The following is a 27,241-nucleotide window of genomic DNA, read 5'->3' as shown; positions in this document are numbered from 1 at the left end:
TATGCACCACTGCAAGCGCAGTGATCGCTCCTACGGGAGACGTACACCTCATAACTATGCACCACTGCAAGTGCAGTGACTGCTCCTACGGGAGACGTACACCTTATAATTATGCACCACTGCAAGCGCAGTGACCGCTCCTACGGGAAAAGTACACCTCATAACTATGCACCACTGCAAGTGCAGTGACTGCTCCTACGGAAGACGTACACCTTATAATTATGCACCACTGCAAGCGCTGTGACCGCTCCTACGGGAAAAGTACACCTCATAACTATGCACCACTGCAAGTGCAGTGACTGCTCCTACGGGAGACGTACACCTTATAATTATGCACCACTGCAAGCGCAGTGACCGCTCCTACGGGAGACGTACACCTCATAACTATGCACCACTGCAAGTGCAGTGACTGCTCCTAAGGGAGACGTACACCTTATAATTATGCACCACTGCAAGTGCAGTGACTGCTCCTACGGGAGACGTACACCTTATAATTATACACCACTGCAAGCGCAATGACTGCTCCTACGGGAGACGTACACCTTATGCACCACTGCAAGCGCAGTGACCACTCCTCTAAGAGACTCATACCTCATCATACACCACTGTCAGCACAGTGACAGCTATTACGGGAATGCATACTTTAACACACACCATTGCTATTGCAGTGACCGCTCCCACGGAAGACGCCCGTCTCCTGTGGGAGCAAACACTCTTGCTAGAGACATTCATCATGCACCACTATCAACACAGCAACTGCTTCCTCTCTCCAAATTTTTAAGATCCGCAAATTTTGGGGGGCTTGCACATTGTCTGGCTGCTGTCCTGTAACAAATAGCGTTTTTTGGGGAGCGCTCTGGGGCCGGGCTAGATACTTCGCTCGAATCCCAACTTCTCTTTGTTTCCTTATAAGGGGAATAACTCGAGTTGGGGTGTCTCCTCGAGTTCAGAGCCCTCCCCCCGGACAGCACGCCAAAAATGCTTTATACTTAAACGAATGCAAGTGTGAACTCGTGAAGTGATGTTTGTAAACAAATTTCGGGAGGAGCATGCGCAGAAGTTTCAGTATCGAATACGTCATTGACAATTATCCCATCATCAAATCAGTTTCTGAGCAATGCCTATATATACACCAAAGCTGTCTTACCTGCAGCATCTCACAACTTTAGCATCCCTCCACCACCCCATCACCTCACCTCTTGCATTGCATTCCCGGGGGGAGCGCTCTGGGGCCCAACTCCTCTTTGTTTCCTTATAAGGGGAATAACTCGAGTTGGGGTGTCTCCTCGAGCTCAGAGCCCTCCCCCCGGACAGCACGCCAAATATGCTTTATACTTAAACAAATGCAAGTGTGCTTGCATTTGAAATGCCTTGAACTAGTGAAATGCCTTGCATCCTTTAGCACGTCTACTTCGTTGTGTGCATGCTCCAGAGCGTTTGCATGAAAACAAGAAATATTCATTTCTTTGATTTTGCAGACTTGCAGAATTCACAGTACTGAAGTTGGCATCTTTTGAGGCATTTATGGTTGTAAGTCTTTGCTGAATAAATTCACAGGGATCTAAATCTTTTTCTAAAACATGGACTGTTATATTGGTCTCTTTTCTGTTTCCTTTGAAGTGCTCCTCTTTGTAGACTGCTTCTCTTATAATTTCTTCCATCTCTGATGTCAAATCTAAAAATCAAAAGGATACAAACAAATAAACAAAAAACATTAATAATAAAAAGTAAAAATCCACAATATTAATAAGACCTGTATTATTAAATTAGGGCAGACGACCTGAGGTTAACATACTACTACTACTAATAATAAATCAGCGAAGTTGACCTGAAGCTAACATATTAATCATATTATTAAATCCTCGATGATGACCTGAGGTAAACATATTAATCATATTATTAAATCCACGATGATGACCTGAGGTAAACATATTAATGATTTTAATAAATCAGCGCTGATGACCTGATGTAAACATTTTATTGATGTTAATAAATCCTCAATGATGACCTGTGGTTAACGTAATAATGATATTAATAAATCAGTGATGATGACCTGAGGTAAAAAGATTTATGATATTAATAAATCAGTGATGATGACCTGAGGTTAACATATTAATGATATTAATAAATAAGTGATGATGACCTGAGGTTAACGTATTAATGATATTAATAAATAAGTGATGATGATCTGAGGTAAATATTAATGATATTAATAAATCAGTGATGATAACCTGAGGTAACGTAGTAATGATATTAATAAATCAGCGCAGATGACCTGACATAAAGAGATTATTGATATTAATAAATCCACAATGATGACCTGAGGTAAATATTAATATTTAAAAATCAGTGATAATGACCTGAGGTAAATATTAATGATTTTAATAAATCAGCGATGATGACCTGAGGTTAACATATTAATTATATTAGTAAATCAGTTATGATAACCTGAGGTTAACATATTAATAAATCAGTGATGATGACCAGATGTTAACATATTAATAATATGAATAAATCAGTGATGATGACCTGAGGTAAATGTAATGTAATGTAATGTAAACGACTAAAAACTCAACTATTTAGTCTCCACTTCACGTCCTAATCTGCAATTGCCTCTCTGAATATCACACTAACTGTACCAAAAAAATAAAAAAATACTAATACTACTAATACTTTCCTTCTTAGACTTTACAGACCTGAAACTTGCCTATAGCGCTTATTCATTGTTGCTCTTATAGTTGTGTAAATTGCTTCCTTGTCCTCATTTGTAAGTCGCTTTGGATAAAAGCGTCTGCTAAATGACTAAATGTAAATGTAAATATTAATGATATTAATAAATCAGTGATGATGACCTGAGGTAACGTAGTAATGATATTAATAAATCAGCGCAGATGACCTGACATAAAGAGATTATTGATATTAATAAATCCACAATGATGACCTGAGGTAAATATTAATGATATTTAAAAATATTAATGATATTAATAAATCAGCTATGATGACCTGAGGTAAATATTAATGATATTAATAAATCCACGATGATGATCTGAGGTTAACATATTAGAAATAATAATAAATCAGTGCTGATGACCTGAGGTAAATATTAATGATATTAATAAATCAGCGATGATGACCTGAGTTAAATATTAATGATATTAATAAATCAGCGATGATGACCTGAGGTTAACATATCAGTGATTTTAATAAATCAGTGAAGATGACCAGAGGTCAACAAATTAATAATATTAATCAATCAGTGATGATGACCTAAGGTAAATATTAATAAATCAGCGATGATGACCTGCGGTTAACGTATTAATGATATAAATAAATCAGTGATGATGACCTGAGGTTAACATATTAATAATATGAATAAATCAGTGATGATGACCTAAGGTTAATAAATCAGCGATGATGACCTGAGGTTAATAAATCAGCGATGATGACCTGAGGTTAATAAATCAGCGATGATGACCTGAGGTTAATAAATCAGCGATGATGACCTGAGGTTAACATATTAATGATAATAATAAATCAGCGATGATGTCCTGAGGTAAATATTGATGATATTAATAAATCAGCGATGATGACCTGAGGTTAACATATTATTAATATTAATAAATCAGCGATGATGACCTGAGGTTAATAAATCAGCGATGATGACCTGAGGTTAACATAATAATGATTTTAATAAATCAGCGATGATGAACTGAGGTCAATAAATCAGCGATGATGACCTGAGGTTAACATATCAGTGATATTAATAAATCAGTGAAAATGACCAGAGGTCAACAAATTAATGATATTAATAAATTAGTGGTGATGACCTGAGGTAAATATTAATGATATTAATAAATCAGTGATGATGACCTGGGGTTAACATTTTAATGATATAAATAAATTAGCGATGATGACCCGAGGTTAACATATTAATGTTATTAATAAATCATTGATGATGACCAGCGGTTAACGTATTAATGGTATTAATAAATCAGCGATGATGAACTGAGGTTAACATATTAATAATATGAATAAATTAGTGATGATGACCTGAGGTAAATATTAATGATATTAATAAATCAGCGATGATGACCTGAGGTTAATAAATCAGCGATGATGACCTGAGGTTAACATATTTGAAATAATAATAAGTCAGTGCTGTTGACTCGAGTTTAACATATTAATGATATTATTAAATCAGTGTTGATGACCTGAGGTACTCATATTAATGATATTAATAAATCAGCGATGATGACCTGTGGTTAACATACTAATGATATTAATAAATCAGCGATGATGACCTGAGGTTAATAAATCAGTGATGATGACCTAAGGATAATATATTCATGAAATTAATAAATCAGTGATGATGACCTGAGGTAAATATTAATGACATTAATAAATCAATGATGATGACCTGAGGTTAACGTATCAGTGATATTAATAAATCAGTTCTGATGACCTGAGGTTAACATATTAATGATATAAATAAATCAATGATGACCTGCGGTTAACGTAATAACAATATTAATAAATCAGAGATGATGACCTAAGGTTAACATATTTATTATATTAATAAGTATGTGATGATGACCTGAGGTTAACATATTTATTATATTAATTAATCAGTGATGATGACCTGAGGTTAACATATTAATAAATTAATGATAACATGTTAATAAATCTGTGATGATGACCTGAGGTTAACATATTTATCATATAATTAAATCAGTGATGATGACTGCACAGTGATGATGACAGGAGAAGCACTTTAGCATCTAGACCAGCAGCCTGTAAGTACATTAAAGACTTGTTTCAGTTGTTTTGTATGGTTTGAGGACTTGTTTTCAGCTGTTTGTGTAAAGTTGTAGGACATTTAAACTTGCTTTCAGTTGTGTATAATACTAGAAGTGTTTAGCCACTGTTTCCTTGGTTACTATAAGAGCTTGTGTAGCGAACGCAGACGCGGTTTCGCGTCGTCCGCCTCAGTTTCGGCCCTTGTTTTGACTCGGGAGGCGTGTCCAAACGCCAGGTAACCACTATATAGTGAGCACGCTAGCATTAGGAGAAGCACTTTAGCAGCATCTAGACCAGCAGCCTGTAAGTACATTTAAGATTTGTTTCAGTTGTTGTGTATGGTTTGAGGACTTGTTTCCAGCTGTTTGTGTAAAGTTGTAGGACATTTAAACTTGCTTTCAGTTGTGTATAATACTAGAAGTTGTTTAGCCACTGTTTCCTTGGTTACTATAAGAGCTTGTGTAGCGAACGCAGACGCGGTTTCGCGTCGTCCGCCTCAGTTTCGGCCCTTGTTTTGACTCGGGAGGCGTGTCCAAACGCCAGGTAACCACTATATAGTGAGCACGCTAGCATTAGTCGGCAGGAGAAGCACTTTAGCAGCATCTAGACCAGCAGCCTGTAAGTACATTTAAGATTTGTTTCAGTTGTTGTGTATGGTTTGAGGACTTGTTTCCAGCTGTTTGTGTAAAGTTGTAGGACATTTAAACTTGCTTTCAGTTGTGTATAATACTAGAAGTTGTTTAGCCACTGTTTCCTTGGTTACTATAAGAGCTTGTGTAGCGAACGCAGACGCGGTTTCGCGTCGTCCGCCTCAGTTTCGGCCCTTGTTTTGACTCTCGAGGCGTGTCCAAACGCCAGGTAACCACTATATAGTGAGCACGCTAGCATTAGTCGGCAGGAGAAGCACTTTAGCAGCATCTAGACCAGCAGCCTGTAAGTACATTTAAGATTTGTTTCAGTTGTTGTGTATGGTTTGAGGACTTGTTTCCAGCTGTTTGTGTAAAGTTGTAGGACATTTAAACTTGCTTTCAGTTGTGTATAATACTAGAAGTTGTTTAGCCACTGTTTCCTTGGTTACTATAAGAGCTTGTGTAGCGAACGCAGACGCGGTTTCGCGTCGTCCGCCTCAGTTTCGGCCCTTGTTTTGACTCTCGAGGCGTGTCCAGCTGAATTCAATCAGCTAACGTTAGTGCTTTGGGGTTATATAAACAACTAGTTCACCGCGGCAGCGGTCGCGGCAGCCTCGTGTGAAGACCGACGAGGGTAAAGACCATCGACTCTACCTGCGCGACTCCACCGAGCAAAGACACCGACAAAGCACTTGAGTACTTTACTTTATTGTTTTACTTTACACTTATTTTTTTGTTGTCAGTGCACTTTTATTATGTGTTTTCTAATTCCTGTTGTTACTAACACTCGCAAAACACGGGAGGTACGCTGCAGGCGTAATCCTCACAACCTTCGTTCAATACATGTATCTACTATTTCACAACTCTCTCTCTCCGTGGGCCTCTGGAATTGTCAATCAGCTGTTAACAAGGCTGATTTTATTACCTCCATAGCTACATATTCTGACTATAATCTCATGGCTCTGAGACCTGGTTGAGGCCGGAGGACACTGCTACACATGCTACTCTTTCTGCTAATTTCTCTTTTTCCCACACTCCTCGTCAGACAGGGAGAGGGGGTGGGACTGGACTACTAATTTCCAAAGAATGGAAATTTACTCTGATACCGTCCCTGCCAACAATCAGCTCCTTTGAATTCCATGCAGTCACCATTATCCACCCCTTCTACATAAATGTGGTTGTCATCTACCGCCCACCAGGTAAATTAGGTCACTTCCTAGATGAACTGGATGTTCTTCTCTCATCTTTTTCTAATTTTGCCACTCCCTTATTGGTGCTAGGTGACTTCAACATTTACGTTGACAAACCGCAAGCTGCAGACTTTCAGACTTAGCTTGCCTCTTTTGACCTAAAAAGAGCACCTACTTCTGCTACCCACAAATCAGGTAATCAGCTAGACCTTATTTACACACGACACTGCTTCACTGATCAAACAATAGTAACTCCACTACAAATATCTGATCATTTCCTTCTGTCTCTCAACATCCACATTACTCCTGAGCCGCCACACACTCCAACACTCGTTACCTTTCGCAGAAACCTACGATCTCTCTCACCCAATAGACTATCCACCATTGTTTCAGACTCTCTTCCTCCATCTCGCAAACTCACTGCACTTGATTCGAACAGTGCCACTAATACACTCTGCTCCACACTAGCATCATGTCTAGACCGATTATGTCCTCTTGCATCCAGGCCAGCCCGTGCCAGTCCTCCTGCACCCTGGCTCTCGGATGCTCTCCGTGAGCATCGCTCAAAACTTCGGGCTGCGGAGAGAATTTGGCGGAAAACTAAAAATCCTGCACATCTCTTAACATACCAAACTCTTCTGTCCTCTTTCTCAGCTGAGGTTACTTCTGCAAAGCAGACGTATTACCGTCTGAAAATCAACAATGCCACTAATCCTCGCCTACTTTTTAAAACATTTTCCTCCCTCCTCTATCCTCCTCCTCCACCCGCATCCTCCACACTTACTACTGATGACTTTGCTACATTCTTCTGCACCAAAACTGCAAAAATCAGTGCTAGATTTGCTGCACCTACAACAAACATGCAAGATACAACACCAACACCACACACACTCACCTCTTTTTCTCAGCTCTTTGAGTCTGAGGTGTCCAAACTTGTGCTATCTAGCCATGCAACCACCTGTCCACTCGATCCCATTCCCTCTCATCTCTTGCAAGCCATCTCTCCTGCAGTCATACCAACACTGACTCACATAATTAACACATCTCTTGACTCTGGTTTATTCCCCACTACATTTAAGCAGGCTAGGGTAACCCCACTGCTAAAGAAACCCAACCTGGACCATACGCTACTTGAAAACTACAGACCAGTATCCCTGCTTCCATTCATGGCCAAGATTCTGGAGAAAGTAGTGTTCAATCAAGTCCTGGACTTTCTTACTCAAAACAATCTCATGGACAACAAGCAATCCGGCTTTAAGAAAGGCCACTCAACTGAGACTGCCCTGCTCTCGGTCGTGGAGGATCTCAGACTGGCTAAAGCAGACTCTAAATCATCAGTCCTCATTTTGCTGGACTTGTCAGCTGCTTTTGACACTGTCAACCACCAGATCCTGCTATCTACGCTTGAGTCACTGGGCGTTGCGGGCACTGTTATACAATGGTTCAGATCTTACCTCTCTGACAGGTCATTCAGGGTGTCTTGGAGGGGAGAGGTGTCCAACCTACAGCATCTAAACACTAGGGTACCTCAAGGCTCTGTTCTTGGGCCACTCCTCTTCTCCATCTACACATCATCTCTAGGACCAGTCATCCAGTGACATGGATTCTCCTACCACTGCTATGCTGATGATACCCAGCTATACCTCTCTTTTCATCCTGATGATCCCTCGGTTCCAGCTCGTATCTCAGCCTGCCTGTTGGATATTTCACACTGGATGAAAGATCATCATCTTCAGCTGAACCTCGCAAAAACGGAAATGCTTGTAGTTTCTGCCAACTCGACTCTACACCATAACTTTTCAATCCAGATGGATGGGGCAAACATTACTGCATCCAAAATGGTGAAAAGCCTTGGAGTAACGATTGATGACCAACTAAACTTCTCTGACCACATTTCTAGAACTGCTCGATCGTGCAGATTTGCACTCTATACCATCAGAAAGATCCGACCCTTCTTATCTGAACATGCAGCTCAACTCCTTGTTCAAGCTCTTGTTCTCTCCAAACTGGATTACTGCAACTCTCTACTAGCTGGGCTTCCAGCTAACTCTATCAAGCCTCTTCAACTGCTCCAGAATGCAGCAGCACGAGTTGTCTTCAATGAACCTAAACGAGCACATGTCACTCCGCTGCTAGTCCGTGTGCACTGGCTGCCAGTTGCTGCTCGCATCAAATTCAAAACTCTGATGTTTGCCTACAAAGTGACTTCTGGCCTAGCACCTTCTTATCTGCACTCACTTCTGCAGATCTATGTGCCCTCCAGAAACTTGCGTTCTGTGAATGAACGTCGCCTCGTGGTTCCATCCCAAAGAGGGAAAAAATCACTTTCGCGAACGCTCACGCTCAATCTGCCCAGTTGGTGGAATGAACTCCCTAACTGCATCAGAACAGCAGAGTCACTCGCTATTTTTAAGAAACGACTAAAAACTCAACTATTTAGTCTCCACTTCACTTCCTAATCTGCAATTGCCTCTTTGAATATCACACTAACTGTACAAAAAAAAAAAAAAAAAACTACTAACACTTCCCTTCTTAGACTTTACAGACCTGAAACTTGCCTTTAGTACTTATTCATTGTTGCTCTTACTTGTGTAAATTGCTTCCTTGTCCTCATTTGTAAGTCGCTTTGGATAAAAGCGTCTGCTAAATGACTAAATGTAAATGTAAATGTAGTCGGCAGGAGAAGCACTTTAGCATCTAGACCAGCAGCCTGTAAGTACATTTAAGACTTGTTTCAGTTGTTGTGTATGGTTTGAGGACTTGTTTTCAGCTGTTTATGTAAAGTTGTAGGACATTTAAACTTGCTTTCAGTTGTGTATAATACTAGAAGTGTTTAGCCACTGTTTCCTTGGTTACTATAAGAGCTTGTGTAGCGAACGCAGACGCGGTTTTGCGTCGTCCGCCTCAGTTTCGGCCCTTGTTTTGACTCGGGAGGCGTGTCCAAACGCCAGGTAACCACTATATAGTGAGCACGCTAGCATTAGTCGGCAGGAGAAGCACTTTAGCATCTAGACCAGCAGCCTGTAAGTACATTTAAGACTTGTTTCAGTTGTTGTGTATGGTTTGAGGACTTGTTTTCAGCTGTTTATGTAAAGTTGTAGGACATTTAAACTTGCTTTCAGTTGTGTATAATACTAGAAGTGTTTAGCCACTGTTTCCTGGGTTACTATAAGAGCTTGTGTAGCGAACGCAGACGCGGTTTCGCGACGTCCGCCTCAGTTTCGGCCCTTGTTTTGACTCTCGAGGCGTGTCCAGCAAAATTCAATCAGCTAGTGCTTTGGGGTTATATAAACAACTAGTTCACCGCGGCAGCGGTCGCGGCAGCCTCGTGTGAAGACCGCCTCGTGTGAAGACCGACGAGTGTAAAGACCATCGACTCTACCTGCGCGGCTCCACCGAGCAAAGACACCGACAAAGCACTCAAGTACTTTACTTTCTTGTTTTACTTTATCTTTACACTTATTTTTGTTGTCAGTGCACGTTTATTATGTGTTTTCTAATTCCTGTTGTTACTAACACTAGCAAAACACGCTAGGTACGCTGCAGGCGTAATCCTCACAACCTTCGTTCAATACATGTATCTGCTATTTCTCAACTCTCTCTCTCCGTGGGCCTCTGGAATTGTCAATCAGCTGTTAACAAGGCAGATTTTATTACCTCCATAGCTACATATTCTGACTATAATCTCATGGCTCTAACTGAGACCTGGTTGAGGCCGGAGGACACTGCTACACATGCTACTCTTTCTGCTAATTTCTCTTTTTCCCACACTCCTCGTCAGACAGGGAGAGGGGGTGGGACTGGACTACTAATTTCCAAAGAATGGAAATTTACTCTGATACCGTCCCTGCCAACAATCAGCTCCTTTGAATTCCATGCAGTCACCATTATCCACCCCTTCTACATAAATGTGGTTGTCATCTAACGCCCACCAGGTAAATTAGGTCACTTCTTAGATGAACTGGATGTTCTTCTCTCATCTTTTTCTAATTTTGACACTCCCTTGTTGGTGCTAGGTGACTTCAACATTTACGTTGACAAACCGCAAGCTGCAGACTTTCAGACTCTGCTTGCCTCTTTTGACCTAAAAAGAGCACCTACCTCTGCTACCCACAAATCAGGTAATCAGCTAGACCTTATTTACACACGACACTGCTACACTGATCAAACAATAGTAACTCCACTACAAATATCCGATCATTTCCTTCTGTCTCTCAACATCCACATTACTCCTGAGCCACCACACACTCCAACACTGGTTACCTTTCGCAGAAACCTACGATCTCTCTCACCCAATAGACTATCCACCATTGTTTCAGACTCTCTTCCTCCATCTTGCAAACTCTCTGCACTTGATTCGAACAGTGCCACTGATACACTCTGCTCCACGCTAGCATCATGTCTAGACCGATTATGTCCACTTGCATCCAGGCCAGCCCGTGCCAGTCCTCCTGCACCCTGGCTCTCGGATACTCTCCGTGAGCATCGCTCAAAACTTCGGGCTGCAGAGAGAATTTGGCGGAAAACTAAAAATCCTGCACAGCTCTTAACATACCAAACTCTTCTGTCCTCTTTCTCAGCTGAGGTTACTTCTGCAAAGCAGACATATTACCGTCTGAAAATCAACAATGCCACTAATCCTCGCCTACTTTTTAAAACATTTTCCTCCCTCCTCTATCCTCCTCCTGCCCCCGCATCCTCCACACTTACTACTGATGACTTTGCTACATTCTTTTGCACCAAAACTGCAAAAATCAGTGCTCAATTTGCTGCACCTACAACAAACATGCAAGGTACACCACCAACACCACACACACTCACCTCTTTTTCTCAGCTCTCTGAGTCTGAGGTTTTCAAACTCGTGCTATCTAGCCATGCAACCACCTGTCCACTCGATCCCATTCCCTCTCATCTCTTGCAAGCCATCTCTCCTGCAGTCATACCAACACTGACTCACATAATTAACACATCTCTTGACTCTGGTTTATTCCCTACATCATTTAAGCAGGCTAGGGTAACCCCACTGCTAAAGAAACCCAACCTGGACCATACGCTACTTGAAAACTACAGACCAGTATCCCTGCTTCCATTCATGGCCAAGATTCTGGAGAAAGTAGTGTTCAATCAAGTCCTGGACTTTCTTACTCAAAACAATCTCATGGACAACAAGCAATCCGGCTTTAAGAAAGGCCACTCAACTGAGACTGCCCTGCTCTCGGTCGTGGAGGATCTCAGACTGGCTAAAGCAGACTCTAAATCATCAGTCCTCATTTTGCTGGACTTGTCAGCTGCTTTTGACACTGTCAACCACCAGATCCTGCTATCTACGCTCGAGTCACTGGGCGTTGCGGGCACTGTTATACAATGGTTCAGATCTTACCTCACTGACAGGTCATTCAGGGTGTCTTGGAGGGGAGAGGTGTCCAACCTACAGCATCTAAACACTGGGGTACCTCAAGGCTCTGTTCTTGGGCCACTTCTCTTCTCCATCTACACATCATCTCTAGGACCCGTCATCCAGAGACATGGATTCTCCTACCACTGCTATGCTGATGATACCCAGCTATACCTCTCTTTTCATCCTGATGATCCCTCGGTTCCAGCTCGCATCTCAGCCTGCCTGTTGGATATTTCACACTGGATGAAAGATCATCATCTCCAGCTGAACCTCGCAAAAACGGAAATGCTTGTAGTTTCTGCCAACTCGACTCTACATCATAACTTTTCAATCCAGATGGATGGGGTAACCATTACTGCATCCAAAATGGTGAAAAGCCTTGGAGTAACAATTGATGACCAACTAAACTTCTTTGACCACATTTCTAGAACTGCTCGATCGTGCAGATTCGGACTCTATAACATCAGAAAGATCCGACCCTTCTTATCTGAACATGCAGCTCAACTCCTTGTTCAAGCTCTTGTTCTCTCCAAACTGGATTACTGCAACTCTCTACTAGCTAACTTTATCAAGCCTCTTCAACTGCTCCAGAACGCAGCAGCACGAGTGGTCTTCAATGAACCTAAACGAGCACATGTCACTCCACTGCTAGTCCGTTTGCACTGGCTGCCAGTTGCTGCTCGCATCAAATTCAAAGCTCTGATGTTTGCCTACAAAGTGACTTCTGGCCTTGCTCCTTCTTATCTGCTCTCACTTCTGCAGATCTATGTGCCCTCCAGAAACTTGCGTTCTGTGAATGAACGTCGCCTCGTGGTTCCATCCCAAAGAGGGAAGAAATCACTTTCGCGAATGCTCACGCTCAATTCTGCCCAGTTGGTGGAATGAACTCCCTAACTGCATCAGAACAGCAGAGTCACTCGCTACTTTCAAGAAACGCCTAAAAACTCAACTATTTACTCTCCACTACACTTCCTAATCTGCAATTGCCTCTCTGAATATCACACTAACTGTACAAAAAAAAAAAAAAATTACTAATACTACTAATACTTCCCTTCTTAGACTTTACAGACCTGAAACTTGCCTATAGCACTTATTCATTGTTGCTCTTAGTTGTGAAAATTGCTTCCTTGTCCTCATTTGTAAGTCGCTTTGGATAAAAGCGTCTGCTAAATGACTAAATGTAAAACTGCAGCGTAAGTGTGGTAGGCCTTGTGATGAAGTCGTATTGTATATACTGTATTAGGTCTTGTGACGTTAACAACTTGTTAGTCCTAAAATCGTTAAAAGACAGCTAAATCAGCTCGGTAAAGTTGGTTTTATGTTTGATATTCGCCACAGTCATGCACGCATGTTAGGGATTATCTGCAAATTACACCGACAGAACCAAAACAAAAATCTCTCCTGTAGTCAGTTTAGTCCCTAGAAATGTGAGCACACTTTAGAATGAAAAGCTCACATAGGGGGGCGCTAGTGCGCATGCTTAGGGTATAGACGTGTTTGGTTGGAGCTCCTCTTCAAGTCCTCTACAAAGTTGTTATTTTACCGAGTTTTTTGTTTTTTTATCAGTAAAAGTTAACAAGCCCTACTGCGATCAACTTGAGTGTACGTCGGGACTCAAAAATGCCGAAACCGAGCGTCTCTAGCAAAGGCAAGAATGGCAACGAGCGAGCTACCGGAGCTAGCGCTAAACCTAGCTCACCCAGCACGTGTGATATTACACCAGATGTCTACGCGTTGTGCAAAGAGCTGTGTAAAGAGATGTCGGAGTCCATCCTACAGGGAGTAAACGCTCGATTTGATACATTCGAGCTGCATTGCCAACAACTGATGTCTTCGCAAGCCGAACTACAGACCCGTGTTGCTAATCACGAGTTAGCCGTTAATGACTTTGAGGCGCGCATTCTGGAACTGGAGGCTAAATATGCAGAACTAAATAAACAAAATAAACAGCTCCACGCTAAGGTTTCGGATTTGGAGGCTCGCTCTAGAAGAAACAACATAAAGATTGTGGGGATACAAGAAGGGGAAGAAGAAGGTAAACCTACCGACTTTGTTTCTAAACTGATTCCCCAACTCCTTGGAAAAGAGTTTTTCCCTCACCCAATCAAAGTTGACCGAGCTCATCGCTCTCTTCAGCCCAAGCCAGCCGCCGGTGAAAAGCCGCGTACTATTCTGGCACGCATCCATAATTTCCAAGAAAAGGAGCTGATTTTGCGACACGGGAGAACGCAGACGCTGGAATATAAGGGCAAAAGGGTCTTCATTTTTCTCGATTACACTGCCGAAGTGATGTCGCAGCGAAATGCTTTTCAAGATGTAATGCAATCCATGCGGAAACACGGCATCAAGTTCTCACTACGATACCCGGCCAGGCTGCAGGTCTATCGGGACAGAGCGGAGGCACCAATGACTTTTGACGACCCAGCAAAGGCAGCGAGATTTGTGGAAGGGCTCGGCGGGCATTCATGAGAGTGACCGAAAAGTGAAACCTAAGGTCTCCCTATATAACTGCAGACGGTTCGCACTACTACCTCAAACGTGTGTTCCACGCACACAGTTTTGACATTTGTCACTGAGATCGTAATATGGTCTGCTCCCTTTATTATTACTAATTACTTTGTCTTTTAAAATTTTATTTACATTTCTTTAAATCTATCTATATCAAATTTATTTATTTATATTTTGTTTAATTAGTTAATTTATTTTTTCGTATTATTATGGCTTATCAGTGCGTTTTAAACAATTATTTCATGTTTACTAATGCCTTTTTCTATTCATTTTATTATTATTTTTGTTTGTTTTTATTTTTTTTATTATTTTGATTATTATTATCATTATTATTTATTTATTTTTATATATTTTTTTATGGTAACATGTATAATGTGCTTTTACACCTGAGGACCTGGAGAGGGGTCTTTTCCTTTCCTTTTCTTTTTTTTGTGTGAGTTTTTGATTATAGCTACCCGTCCGGCAGCTCCTGATGGAATGGGGATTTTTGTGTCTTGTTCTTCTAGACACTGTAAGGGTGGGGTGGGGTGTTCTTTGTGTTGTTGTTCGCACTGTCTCGTTCTTGTCTGTTGTTTATTTCTGTTTGCGACTATTTTACTATCTACATTCCTTGAAATGACTTTTTTGATGGTATTAATAGTTCTCTAATACTAAAGAAGTGTTTACATTGTAATAGTATTTTTTCTCCTTTCTTTTACTTTTATGCAGGGGTCTTTCGATAAAGCTATGACTGGAGGAGCAGTGAAATTAGTCTCTTGGAACGTTAGGGGATTAGGACACCCTATAAAAAGGGAGAAAGTATTTAGACATTTAAAATCGTTATAAGCAGACATAATCTTCCTACAGGAGACCCACATCAAAGCCACTGAACAGCGCAGGTTGCGGTGTAATTGGGTTTCACAGGTTTATCAGTCACCATTCACATCCCACGCACGTGGGGTGGCTATTCTCTTTCTGAAAAATATTCCGTTTCAGTTTTCCTCTATGGTCACTGATCCACATGGCAGATATATATTAGTTTCTGGCACCATAAACTCGATCCCTCTGACTTTCCTGAACATCTACGGCCCGAACATAGATGACCCTAACTTCTTTCAAAAGGTTTTCGATTTGCTCCCAGGTGACAATACTTTTAATATTGTAATTGGGGGAGATTTTAATTGTTATCTAGACCCTTTTTTAGATAGACTGTCAACGTGCCCCCCTCCTGGACTTGTGTCTGTGCAAGTTTTAAATAATTTGATTAACTGCAGACATTTAGTGGACATTTGGAGACTCCAACACCCCACGGATAGGGATTACTCTTATTATTCGCATGTGCACAAATCCCACAGTAGAATAGATTATTTTTTAGTCAATTCACAATTAATCTCGCACATCATTGACACAAAATACAGTGGTATATTAATATCTGATCATAGTCCCCTTATCATGTCTATTGATTTATCTCTTCCTAGGCAGTCCTATTCCTGGCGCTTTAACCCGCCATTGCTTGCTGATAATAAATTTGTAGAATATATCACTACTAAGCTGAAAGATTTCATAGAGTTCAATGACAATGGATAGGTGACAGATTCTACCCTCTGGGAGACTTTAAAAGTGGTTATGCGTGGTCATATAATTTCCTATGAATCTGCTGCCAAAAAAGAAAGGGAGAAACGGCTTTTGGAGATACGAAATACTCTTCCGAATTTAGAACAGATGTATCAGATATCAAACTCACCTAAAGATTACAACAAGATAATGAAACTCAAATATGAATACAGTCGCATTCTTGGTACTCAAATACACAGTCTTTTTCTGAAATTGAAGCAGAAGCATTTCGAAATCGGCGACAAACCTGACAAACTTTTGGCACAGCAACTTAAAGGAGCTCAAGCTTCTAGGTCAATTCACTGTATTAAATCCAAACACCTGACAAACTTTTGGCACAGCAACTTAAGGAGCTCAAGCTTCTAGGTCAGTCAAAAGTCATTGTTGACATTGTTGACAGTTGATTGCTGGGTCGTCAAAAGTCATTGTTGACTAACCATAAGGATATCAACGCCAGTTTCAAAGACTTTTATAGTGAACTGTACTCTTCCAACAGCACAGCCACTTCCTCTGATTTAGCTAATTTTTAAAATTCTTTTGAGACGCCCAGCCTCAGTGATAATGCGTAGATAGATTTAGATTGTGATTTTACTTTGGAAGAGATCATCTCTACTATTAAATCATTCCCATCTGGAAAAGCAGCAGGGCCAGACAGATTTAGTCCTGAGTTTTATAAAAAATTCTGTAACATCCTCGCCCCGTTTCTACTCAGAATGATAGTTGATTCCAAGGAAAATAACATTTTACCTAACACCTTGTATGAAGCCAACATCTCTCTTATCTTAAAGAAAAATAAGGTCAAAACTGACCCAGGCAGCTATAGACCAATAGCACTCCAGAATTTTGACAGGGAAATAATTACAAAAATTTTGGCTGCTCGTCTCAACAAATATCTGCCTCTCATTATTCATCCCGATCAAACTGGGTTTATTCCTGGTCGTTTTTCTTTTTTTTATGTGCGACGCCTCCTCAACATTACATATGCCAATCATAAAGAGACACCGGGCCCAGCTATTCTGTCCTTAGATGCGCAGAAAGCTTTTGGTCAGGTAGAATGGCCCTATATGTTTGCTGTTTTGCATAAGTTTGGTTTTGGTGAGGCATTTATATCATGGGTCCGAATAATATACTGAAGACCGGTGTGTTCAGTCTTATCTAATACTGACAAGTCATCTGTGTTCCCTTTGCATCGTTCAGTACAACAAGGTTGTCCCCTCTCACCTGCTCTCTTTGCTATTGCAATAGAACCTCTTGCTCTAATGATAAGGGGACATAAAAATATCACAGGATTGACAGTGGGAGATAGGGAAGCTCGCATTAGCCTTTACGCTGACAACATCATATTATACTTGCAGAATTCTGAAAAGGCAGTCCCCATTCTTTTGGATCTAATAATGTCATTCGGGAAATTATCAGGGTACACCATCAATTGGTCAAAGAGTAATTTCATGCCCCTTTCTGACACGTATAAATCCGGTTTCCTGAAGAATCTCCCATTCAGTATAGTTAGAGACCACTTTGTTTATCTAGGCTTAACCATTCCCAAAGATCCAAAATTACTTTATGAATTGAATTTTTTTTAAATTCTTACTAAACTTAAAAGCAACATAGAGACTTGGAAAGTTCTGCCTTTGTCTATGATTGGGCATATAAACTCAATTAAAATGGTTTCCCTTCCTAGATTTCTTTACCTTTGCCAAAACCTTCCGGTTTTTCTAACCTCTGCTTTCTTCAAGGAATTAGATTCTGTAATTTTTTCTTACATTTGGAACTATAAGACACCTAGAATCTCTAAAATTCATTTGCAGAGACATAAGTCAGTAGGGGGATTGGGCATGCCAGTTTTTAAGCACTACTTCAGGGCTGCAAATATGCGGGCTTTAATGTACTGGATAAAAGGGAACCCTGCTAAACTAACCCCTGAGACCCCCCTCTGGGTACAAATGGAGACTGATCAAGCCTTTGGCACCTCTCCAGCAGCCATGGTATTTTCTAAATTAGATAAGCCCGCACTGCTGAAGAAATTAAACTTTGTGGTAAAAACTCAGTTAAAATTTTAAATCAGGTGAGAAAAGTCTTGTCTCTACCGGAGACCTCTGTCTACACGCCAATCTGTCACAACCATTCTTTTTTGCCCCCTTGGACAGACAAAATCTACTCCGATTGGAGAGAAAAAGCTTTAAGTTCCATCGTAGACCTGTATGTTGATGGAAGATTGGCATCCTTTGATCAAATAAAAGAAAAATTTAATTTACCCCATACACATTTTTTTCGTTACTTACAAATCAGACATTATGTTCAGGCTAAATTTAGTAGTTTGGAACAACCTCTTGAAAAGCATGCTTTTTTTGATGTCTTTTTGGACCCTCCAAATTCCAGGCATCTTGTCTCTAAATTTGTCGGTTTATTCGATAGCTATGGTGTAGCTCCCACTGAAAGGTTCAAAGCTGCATGGGAGAAAGATCTAGGGTCTGAAATTTCTGCAGACACATGGGATAAATGCCTGGAGATGATACGGTCCTGTTCGGTGAACAGTAGACTTCAATTGGTCCAATTTAAGGTTATCCATCGGTTACATTATACTAAAGCAAAGTTGCATAAGATTTTTCCCTCCATATCACCATTATGTGACAGGTGCAAAGTGACAGAAGACACAACTTCCCATGCTTTCTGGTTCTGCCCTTTGTTATATACATTTTGGTCAAACATATTCGATTGGTACACTAAAGCTTATGTCAAATCTTTACCACCTGATGCAGAACTTGCTATTTTTGGATATTCACAACACATTTCTCATCTCCCACATGGCCTCCAGCAGTCTTTGTCTTTAGGCATGATTGTGGCCAAAAGGCTTTTGCTTCGACATTGGAAGTCATTGTGGAAATATAAATTTATATCATCTAATTCCAAATGAACAATAATCTACGTATAACTGAAAAGTTATATTCTCTGGTTTTTAATTATATTATTTCATTGACATGCCAGCTAGGAGGGTCATTTAACCTTTGCCTTGCTGACTACAGGCTAAGCCAAAGTGATGCAATTATCAGTTTCACAGCATGGGGTGTCTATTGTTTTCTCTTTTCGATCAAATGGTCAGGCGGTTTCTGTCTCCAGAACATGATGAGATCAAAGCCTGAAAGAGCAGTTTACCCTGCCGACCACAACTCTTAATTTGCATGCTTTGTTTAGCCAAATCCCCTCCTCCTAAGAACACAATATAGACATGAAATCGTTGTCTCAATTCAGACTTGTGTGAGACTTGTGAGAGACTTGTGAAAGAACTTGCAGACTGCGGACCTCTAGTAGGCTCTTGCAGACACATGGACATCTTAAAGACGCTGTATGACTGCAGATTAACCAACACGTCTCAATAAAGGAATTCTGCTTGTTCCGAGTCTCCTGGACTGGGTTCTCTCTTCTCTTTTCACTCATTTATTTTTTTACAACAACTTGGTGCCGTGACCCGGATAGAGAATGAAATCATCAAATTCTCAACAATTTGCTACAAAAGACTGAAATCTACCTGAAATTCAACTTGAACCTTCAAGATTAAGGAAACTTTTCCAGACGGACTCTTCAGCTCAACAGCAATTTGAAGTCACTCAGCGGACGTCACAAATTCTCAACTATTTGCTGACTGCAACCCTGATGAACATTGAAGCTACCTGAATACAAAGATCAGATCACTCCAGACTGAATATTTTCAGCTCAACCTCGATTTGGTGAGTTTCACTCTATCAAAAGAACCATACAGACCAGTCTATACACATGGTTATTCTCTGCTCCATCAGAGAAAGCTAACAAACAGCTGCAGGGTTTGTTTAACAAAAAGTTATCCTCTATTTCAATAGAGAAGTAACAGTTTTATCCTCTGTTCAGACAGAGAAGTAAAGCCTTACGTGCTATTTTTCCTTTAACAGTTTATCCTCTCTTCAGAGAAGTAAAGCCTTACGTGCTATTTTCTTTTAACAGTTTATCCTCTGTTCAGACAGAGAAGTAAAGCCTTACGTGCTATTTTTCTTCTAAAAAGTTATCCTCTCTTCAGAGAAGTTAAGCCTTATGCTCTATTTTCTTTTCTTTTATTTTGTTTAACCTCTGTTCAACCAGAGAAGTTTAAGTTTAGCTATACAAGCTAATTTATGTTATCTCTTGTTCAGGCAGGAAGTTTTAGCAACATGTGCTAATATTGTTACCCTTTGTTTCGCCAGAGAAGAAATTACTACACTTTCATCTAAAAAATGTTTTAGTATTTTTACTTTGTGATAATAAGCTCACAAATGTTCAGACAGAATACAAGACTGATCACTACAACTGAAAAAGGTAGTTTAACAACTCCTTTATTGTCAGATCAGGATTTCAAATCGCTGCTAAGACAGCACATGGACTCAATTACAGAGTCAGTCAGGCTAAATTTGACAAAGAAATTTAGCATTGACCCAAATAATGTTTGGACATTAGATGAATGCAAGAAAGTGCTTAATGCATGCATTCGCAAAAAGAATGTAAAAGGCATTATCTGCTGCTACAGAGAATTCAATTTATCTCGAGCTAAACAACAAGCTCAAGCTAAATCAGAATTTGAAAAACAGATCCAAGAGCTTCATGTTAAGATAACCTCATTAACAAAACAGCTGAACCTCAAGAAATCAAAAACTGTCATTGAAGAAGTTAGTCAGGCTGATAACAAACATTCCGACTTACAAACTGTCTCTGAAACAGACATTTCCATCCAGTCAGATAGCGATTTACCTATAGGCTCAGTGGAGGTTTGTGGTGCCAGAAGATCTAAGAGAACTGAGAGTTCACACAACAACACTTCTGTTGTTCAAATTCAAACAGTTTCAAGAACACTAGGACCTAGAGAAATAGACAGACTGTCTCAAAGCTTACCATCAGCACGCACAAATTTTTCAGAGTTTAGCAGAGCACTAATCAGCAAAATGCGTCTTTATGACATGTCATTAACAGAAGTCACCCAGCTAATGTCTCAAATTCTCACTGAATCTGAATTCAACAGTTTTGAGCATACTGTGACCTCTAAATTACAACATGCCAGTAAGGATGATTTGAGAGAGGGTGTTTTGAGAGCTCTAAAGAACATTGTTGGCCCAAAGATCGACTGGTCAAAAGTGACTTGTTGTGTGCAAAGGAAAGATGAATCTGTGAATGAATTCACTAAGAGATTTTGTCAATCCGCCATAACTTACAGTGGATTAGCTGATAATTCGGACAGTGTGCTAAATGATAAGGGACCCCTAGTCCGCATCTGGTCAGATGGCCTTGCAACTGAATACAGACAAGCTTTGCCATTTCTTAACATCACCTGGTCTTCCACCACTCTCAGAAATAATCTAAACAGTTTAGCTTTGTGGGAAAGAGACTCTCATATCAAAGACAGAGTCAGATTTGAAGCAGCCGCCACTAAGGTCAACACGCAAAAGACATCAAATCACAAATGCTTTAGGAAAAATATCTGTTGTCATTACTGTGGTAAAAAAGGACATTGGATGAGGGAGTGTAGAAAGAATAAAAAGAACTTTAAAGAGATGAACAGGGTAAATCAACTTCTGAACAGTTTGCTAAATGCCCTCAACATACCCCTCCCCTCATCACTAAATCCATTGAGCTGTCCACAAAGATGCCAACCATTTTTTGGCTGTGAGTGCTTAATGTCCCCATTCATTTACAATTAAGATGAAAGACTCTTTGTAAAAAGACACAAAGGAAACTTCTTCCTTTTTATTGGGGAACTCTGTTTAAGTCCACTTACAGCCTTGAATGTGTTTTAACACATATTTCAATAACTACCCATTCAATGTTATGATGTCTGATAGGACTGATATTTATTGAATGATAGTTTGTGTCTCGCATTTTAAAGTTTGCCCACCACACTCAGGGACAGAACAGGACACACAAACCAGTGAGGAGCCCAGGGCAGAACTGAAAGCAACAGGCTTCAGGGGCCGCACCCTGTGGTGAAGACTCCCTTTTTCCCCATTTATCCTCACCTCACTGTTTTATAGGTGTCATAACTTTAAGATTAGGAGACAGAAAATACACAACACCATACGATCACCAACTTAACACAACCACTATACGATCACTTGAATAACTAGACACATGAACTGTATGATCATACAAGTCTATGCATGAATACTGCTGGTCTGCTGTTTCCTTGTTTTCTTGTGTGCAGGTAAACACAAACACTGCATCTTCTCAAGAAACACTCTGAACCAGAGCATCACTACGGAGATCCATGAATGACAGGAAGTCATCAGATCAACTCTGTGCTGGAGAAGAACCACAAGAAACACACCTCACAAAAGACTGAACACTATTCACAAGCCATGGACTTTCAGAAGATCTACAGTTTAACTACATGATTTTTGTGTCATCATGTAGGATTTATGACATTACAACTGATTGTCATAAACGTGTGAACAGTTTAGAAATCTACACTTACATCTATGTAGATATTGAAATGACACAGAGTTAAATGTGCCTGTTACTTTTACAAGTTACATGACTAGAAGATGGGGCCTCTGTTATCAAACAGAAGCCATTGAATGGTTTTAGGAAAGCTTACAAATTTATATTTTTTTGTGAGAGTTTTTAAATAACTCTCAAAGGGGGAACTGTGGAAATATAAATGTATATCATCTAATTCCAAATGAACAATAATCTACGTATAACTGAAAAGTTATATTCTCTGGTTTTTAATTATATTATTTCATTGACATGCCAGCTAGGAGGGTCATTTAACCTTTGCCTTGCTGACTACAGGCTAAGCCAAAGTGATGCAATTATCAGTTTCACAGCATGGGGTGTCTATTGTTTTCTCTTTTCGATCAAATGGTCAGGCGGTTTCTGTCTCCAGAACATGATGAGATCAAAGCCTGAAAGAGCAGTTTACCCTGCCGACCACAACTCTTAATTTGCATGCTTTGTTTAGCCAAATCCCCTCCTCCTAAGAACACAATATAGACATGAAATCTTTGTCTCAATTCAGACTTGTGTGAGACTTGTGAGAGACTTGTGAAAGAACTTGCAGACTGCGGACCTCTAGTAGGCTCTTGCAGACACATGGACATCTTAAAGATGCTGTATGACTGCAGATTAACCAACATGTCTCAATAAAGGAATTCTGCTTGTTTCGAGTCTCCTGGACTGGGTTCTCTCTTCTTTTCTCTCTTCTTTTTTTACAACATCATCTTCACCTCCTACATTTCAAATGTGGATTGCAGACATGACTTCGGTAATACAGATTGAAAGACTGAGATTTTTGAGGACTCATTCTATTGAAAAAATGTTCAGTGTTTGGGGTTTATTTCTAAACTATCTAGATGAGCAAACCAGCCACTCAACCTCTGATGATACTTCAGAGACTTAATTTACTTATTTTACATATTTAATTATTTAATTTTACTTCTTTATTCTATTTTCTGTTGTCACTTGCTAAACTGTGATGTCATTGTTATTTGTTCATTGACTCATTGTATGGGATTTGTCCGAGACAGTGCCTAATGTTGTGTGTGTTTGTGTATGTGTGTATATATGTATGTGTGTCTTTGTGGTTGTTCTTGAAAAATACAATAAAATACAATTATTAAAAAAAAAAAAAGAATGAAAAGCTCACATCAAGGTGAACTACTGTAAAAAATGTTTCCTAAATATTTGTGGGATGATGTATACATAAATCAAAGGGAAAATGTGAGAAATAACATTTAAGTGATTTAGCTGCAATATTTTTCTTATTACTTGTGTACTGTATGCTAATGATAAGAAATAATGCATATTTCTTCTTTGTATGTACCGTATAGTTAAAAGTATAGTAGCTTTGTTACATGTAGTTAATCACTCTGGCCTCTATTTACTGGAATCTTCTAGAAATACTTTTTTCTTGTTTGTGTTACTGTGCGTTTTGGTTCTGTCGGTGTAATTTGCAGATGATCCCTAACACTGCATGCATGACTGTGGCGAATATCAAACATAAAACCAACTTTACCGTGCTGATTTAGCTGTCTTTCAACGATTTTAGGACTAACAAGTTGTTAACGTCACAAGACCTAATACAGTATATACAATACGACTTCATCACAAGGCCTACCGCACTTACGCTGCAGTTTCTCTGCCCACTGAGGAAGTCTGCGACTCCTGCTGCGGGACGGAAGTTTGACGTTTGGTTCTCCTGTGTCCCGTGTTCCTCTTGCTCTACCAATGCAGCAGCTGCTTCATGTAAAAGCTGACTAACAGTTTTGCCATTTTACTTCTGTTATACTGTATTTACACTAGTAAACTCACGCTGTACCATCCATCAAAACCGTGCTTCTGCCCTCGGTCTCTGTGTGTGAAAGCACTCGACGTCACTTGAATACGCCCCTCCCACTGATTAGCATAGGCTTTGCATGCAGCTTGAAGTTGAAAATGAAATCGAAAATGAACACTTAAATGAAAAAGTGTAAATAAAAGGAAAGCTTAAATTTACATTTTAATTTGAATTGTGTCACTATTATAGCGTGAACATTAATAACACGTTTTTTAAAAATTGTGTTTGCATTTTATTTTTCAGTTTAGCTTTTCATTTTAATATTGGCAGTCTTGATGCGGAAATGCAGTGAAAATGAAATGTTAAATCGGCAACTTCATTTTAATTATCAATTTGACAGGGACGATGTGTTGTCAAAGTGAAAATGAAAATAAAAATGAAATAATTTAATTTCATTTTCAATTTTGGCAGATATTTTGCGAACAGTGTTTTAAAATGAAATTGTTAATCTGATTTTCATTTTCATTTCCAATGTTTATTTGATTTATTTAAAATTGGCAGGCTTTACCCTCCATAGACCTGAGGTTAACATATTAATAAATTAATGATAACATGTTAATAAGTCTGTGATGATGACCTGAGGTTAACATATTTATCATATAATTAAATCAGTGATGATGACCTGAGGTTAACATATTAATAAATCAGCAATGATGACCTGAGGTTAACATATTAATAAATCAATAATAACATATTAATAAATCAGTGATGATGACCTGAGGTTAACATATTAATAAATCAATGATAACATATTAATAAATCAACGATGATGACCTGAGGTTAACATATTAATAAAACAATGATAACATATTAATAAATCAGTGATAGTGATGATGGCCTGGGGTTAACATATTAAAAAATCAATGATAACATATTAATAAATTAGCGAGGATGACCTGAGGTTAACATATTTATTATAATAATAAATCTGTGATGATGACCTGACGATAACATATTAATAAATCAATGATAACATATTAATAAATCTGAGATGGTGATCTGAGGTTACCATATTTATTATATTAATAAATCAGCGATGATGACCTGAGGTTAACATATTAATTATATTAATAAATCAGCGATGATGACCTGAGGTTAACATATTAATAAATCAGCGATTATGACCATAGGTCAACATATTTAACATAATAAATAATCAGATTAAATAAATTTAATGTCTCAAATAATCTGTCTTGTGTTTAAACTAGTGCTGTGTTGGTTCACCTTTCTGGCGTTTGTCTTTAAATGAAATTGACATAATACATGCTAAAAACCGAATTATTAGACAAAAATACGATCGCTAAATTACCAAGAGACAAGTTTAGTCACGTTTAATAGCTAGATTTAAATTCAAAACAATATTGTTAGCTTGTTTTAATTGAAGCCAGAAAGTAAATCGCAGTAACGGTAGAGCAGCATGTCAATCTAACCTTAGGTAGGGACAGCTAATAGGCTAACTTAATGCAAACTAAAGTTAAATGCTGCTCGTTTGCTTCGCTGGAAAAAAAAGCAAATCCATAAACACATATTAATTTTACAATTATTACTGCTTCTGTAAACTTATAGAAGAAAACCGGTGATCTTACCTCTTCACTTGTCCTCTTCACAGGTGAAAATGGCAGTTGAGTTGTGTGTGTGTGTGGGTGTTTTCTTCTTTTTTGAATTTGCGTTTTTGGCGGACTCTGCAGGAGGCACATAATGATGACGTAATAACGTTTGATTGGCTGATAGAGATGTTGTCCCTGGGTTATCAAAAATTATGTTGGTCTCAGGACAACTAGCACTTGGCAAAATCAGGACGAGTTTTGTAACTAGCCATGTTTACTTAATCAGTCGCTTTGCCGGTGAGGGTGTTTCTTTGAAAATGTACATTTATGGATTTAAAATTTTGCTAAGAAAAGCAATAAATTAATAATAAATTTACAATGAGAGGGATCTACACTCAGAGAGTAACCAAAGAATACAATTTTTGGGGAAATACAGAAATTTGGAAATAAGAATTTTTTAATGAAACTGGAAAAGTCAACCCAAAAAACTTTACAGTAAGTACACTCCCAAAATAAATGGTTTAGTGTTTCATCATATTGAGCACAAAATGAGCATTTAGGGGAAATATTATTATTAAATTTAGCTAGTTTGATATTTATTGGGTAGCAATTATGAATGATTTTGATTGAGACTTCAATAGCTTTATCAGATTAGAAGAATTTTTTCCGAAGAAGCCAAAACCAATCCACGAAGCCAATCCACTTTATCAAATGTATTATTCCAAAAACCTATGCAAGCAGGTAAAGTGATCCGAGAACTATTAATAACTAAGCGAATATCTTTGTTAGACATAGAACTGAGAAGAGTTTTGTCAACAGAAAGATTTGTGTTGTCAAAAATAAAAGAATCTAAAGAACCTTTAGGGCCAGATTTGACCAAAGGTATAATACAATCAGGGATTGCACCAAAAACTATAGCATATTCTTTAGGGGGAACAGGAAAAGAGAAATGATGCATAAAGTTTTCGTATGAAAAAGGTACACCACAGTCATCTAAGAGCTGACTAACTAAAAGTATATTTTTATTAAACCAGTTATTTTAAAAAAAAGATTTATTTTTATATCTAATATTTTTATTATTCCAAATAAAATAGGTACGTGGAGAAAAAGTATAATTATATGTAAGAGACCAACATATCAAAGCCTGTTTATGAAAACTAGATACGTTTAATGGTAATTTAGAAATGTCAAAGTTACAGCGTAACAAAAAATGTAAACCTCCAACTGAGCTAAAAATATAATTTGGAATA

The 27,241-nt window shown here is 39.1% G+C and overlaps 1 long non-coding RNA gene across 1 annotated transcript; it reads right to left on the bottom strand.

Moving 5' to 3' along the window:
- Positions 1 to 1,575: 1,575 nt before the first annotated feature.
- Positions 1,576 to 26,077, bottom strand: LOC147831607 (uncharacterized). Its single transcript, XR_015522191.1, has 3 exons — positions 26,031 to 26,077; positions 24,235 to 25,941; positions 1,576 to 1,675 (listed from the first exon to the last, which is right to left on the bottom strand). It is a non-coding gene; the product is annotated as an uncharacterized LOC147831607 (long non-coding RNA).
- Positions 26,078 to 27,241: the final 1,164 nt, after the last annotated feature.

The sequence above is a fragment of the Danio rerio genome, chromosome 22 (assembly GCF_052040795.2).
Source record: "Danio rerio strain M-AB ecotype USA chromosome 22, GRCz13ab, whole genome shotgun sequence".
Classification (NCBI taxonomy): Eukaryota; Metazoa; Chordata; class Actinopteri; order Cypriniformes; family Danionidae; genus Danio; species Danio rerio.
Note: the sequence above shows the minus strand (reverse complement) of the source record. Positions and strands in the feature narration are given on the sequence as shown.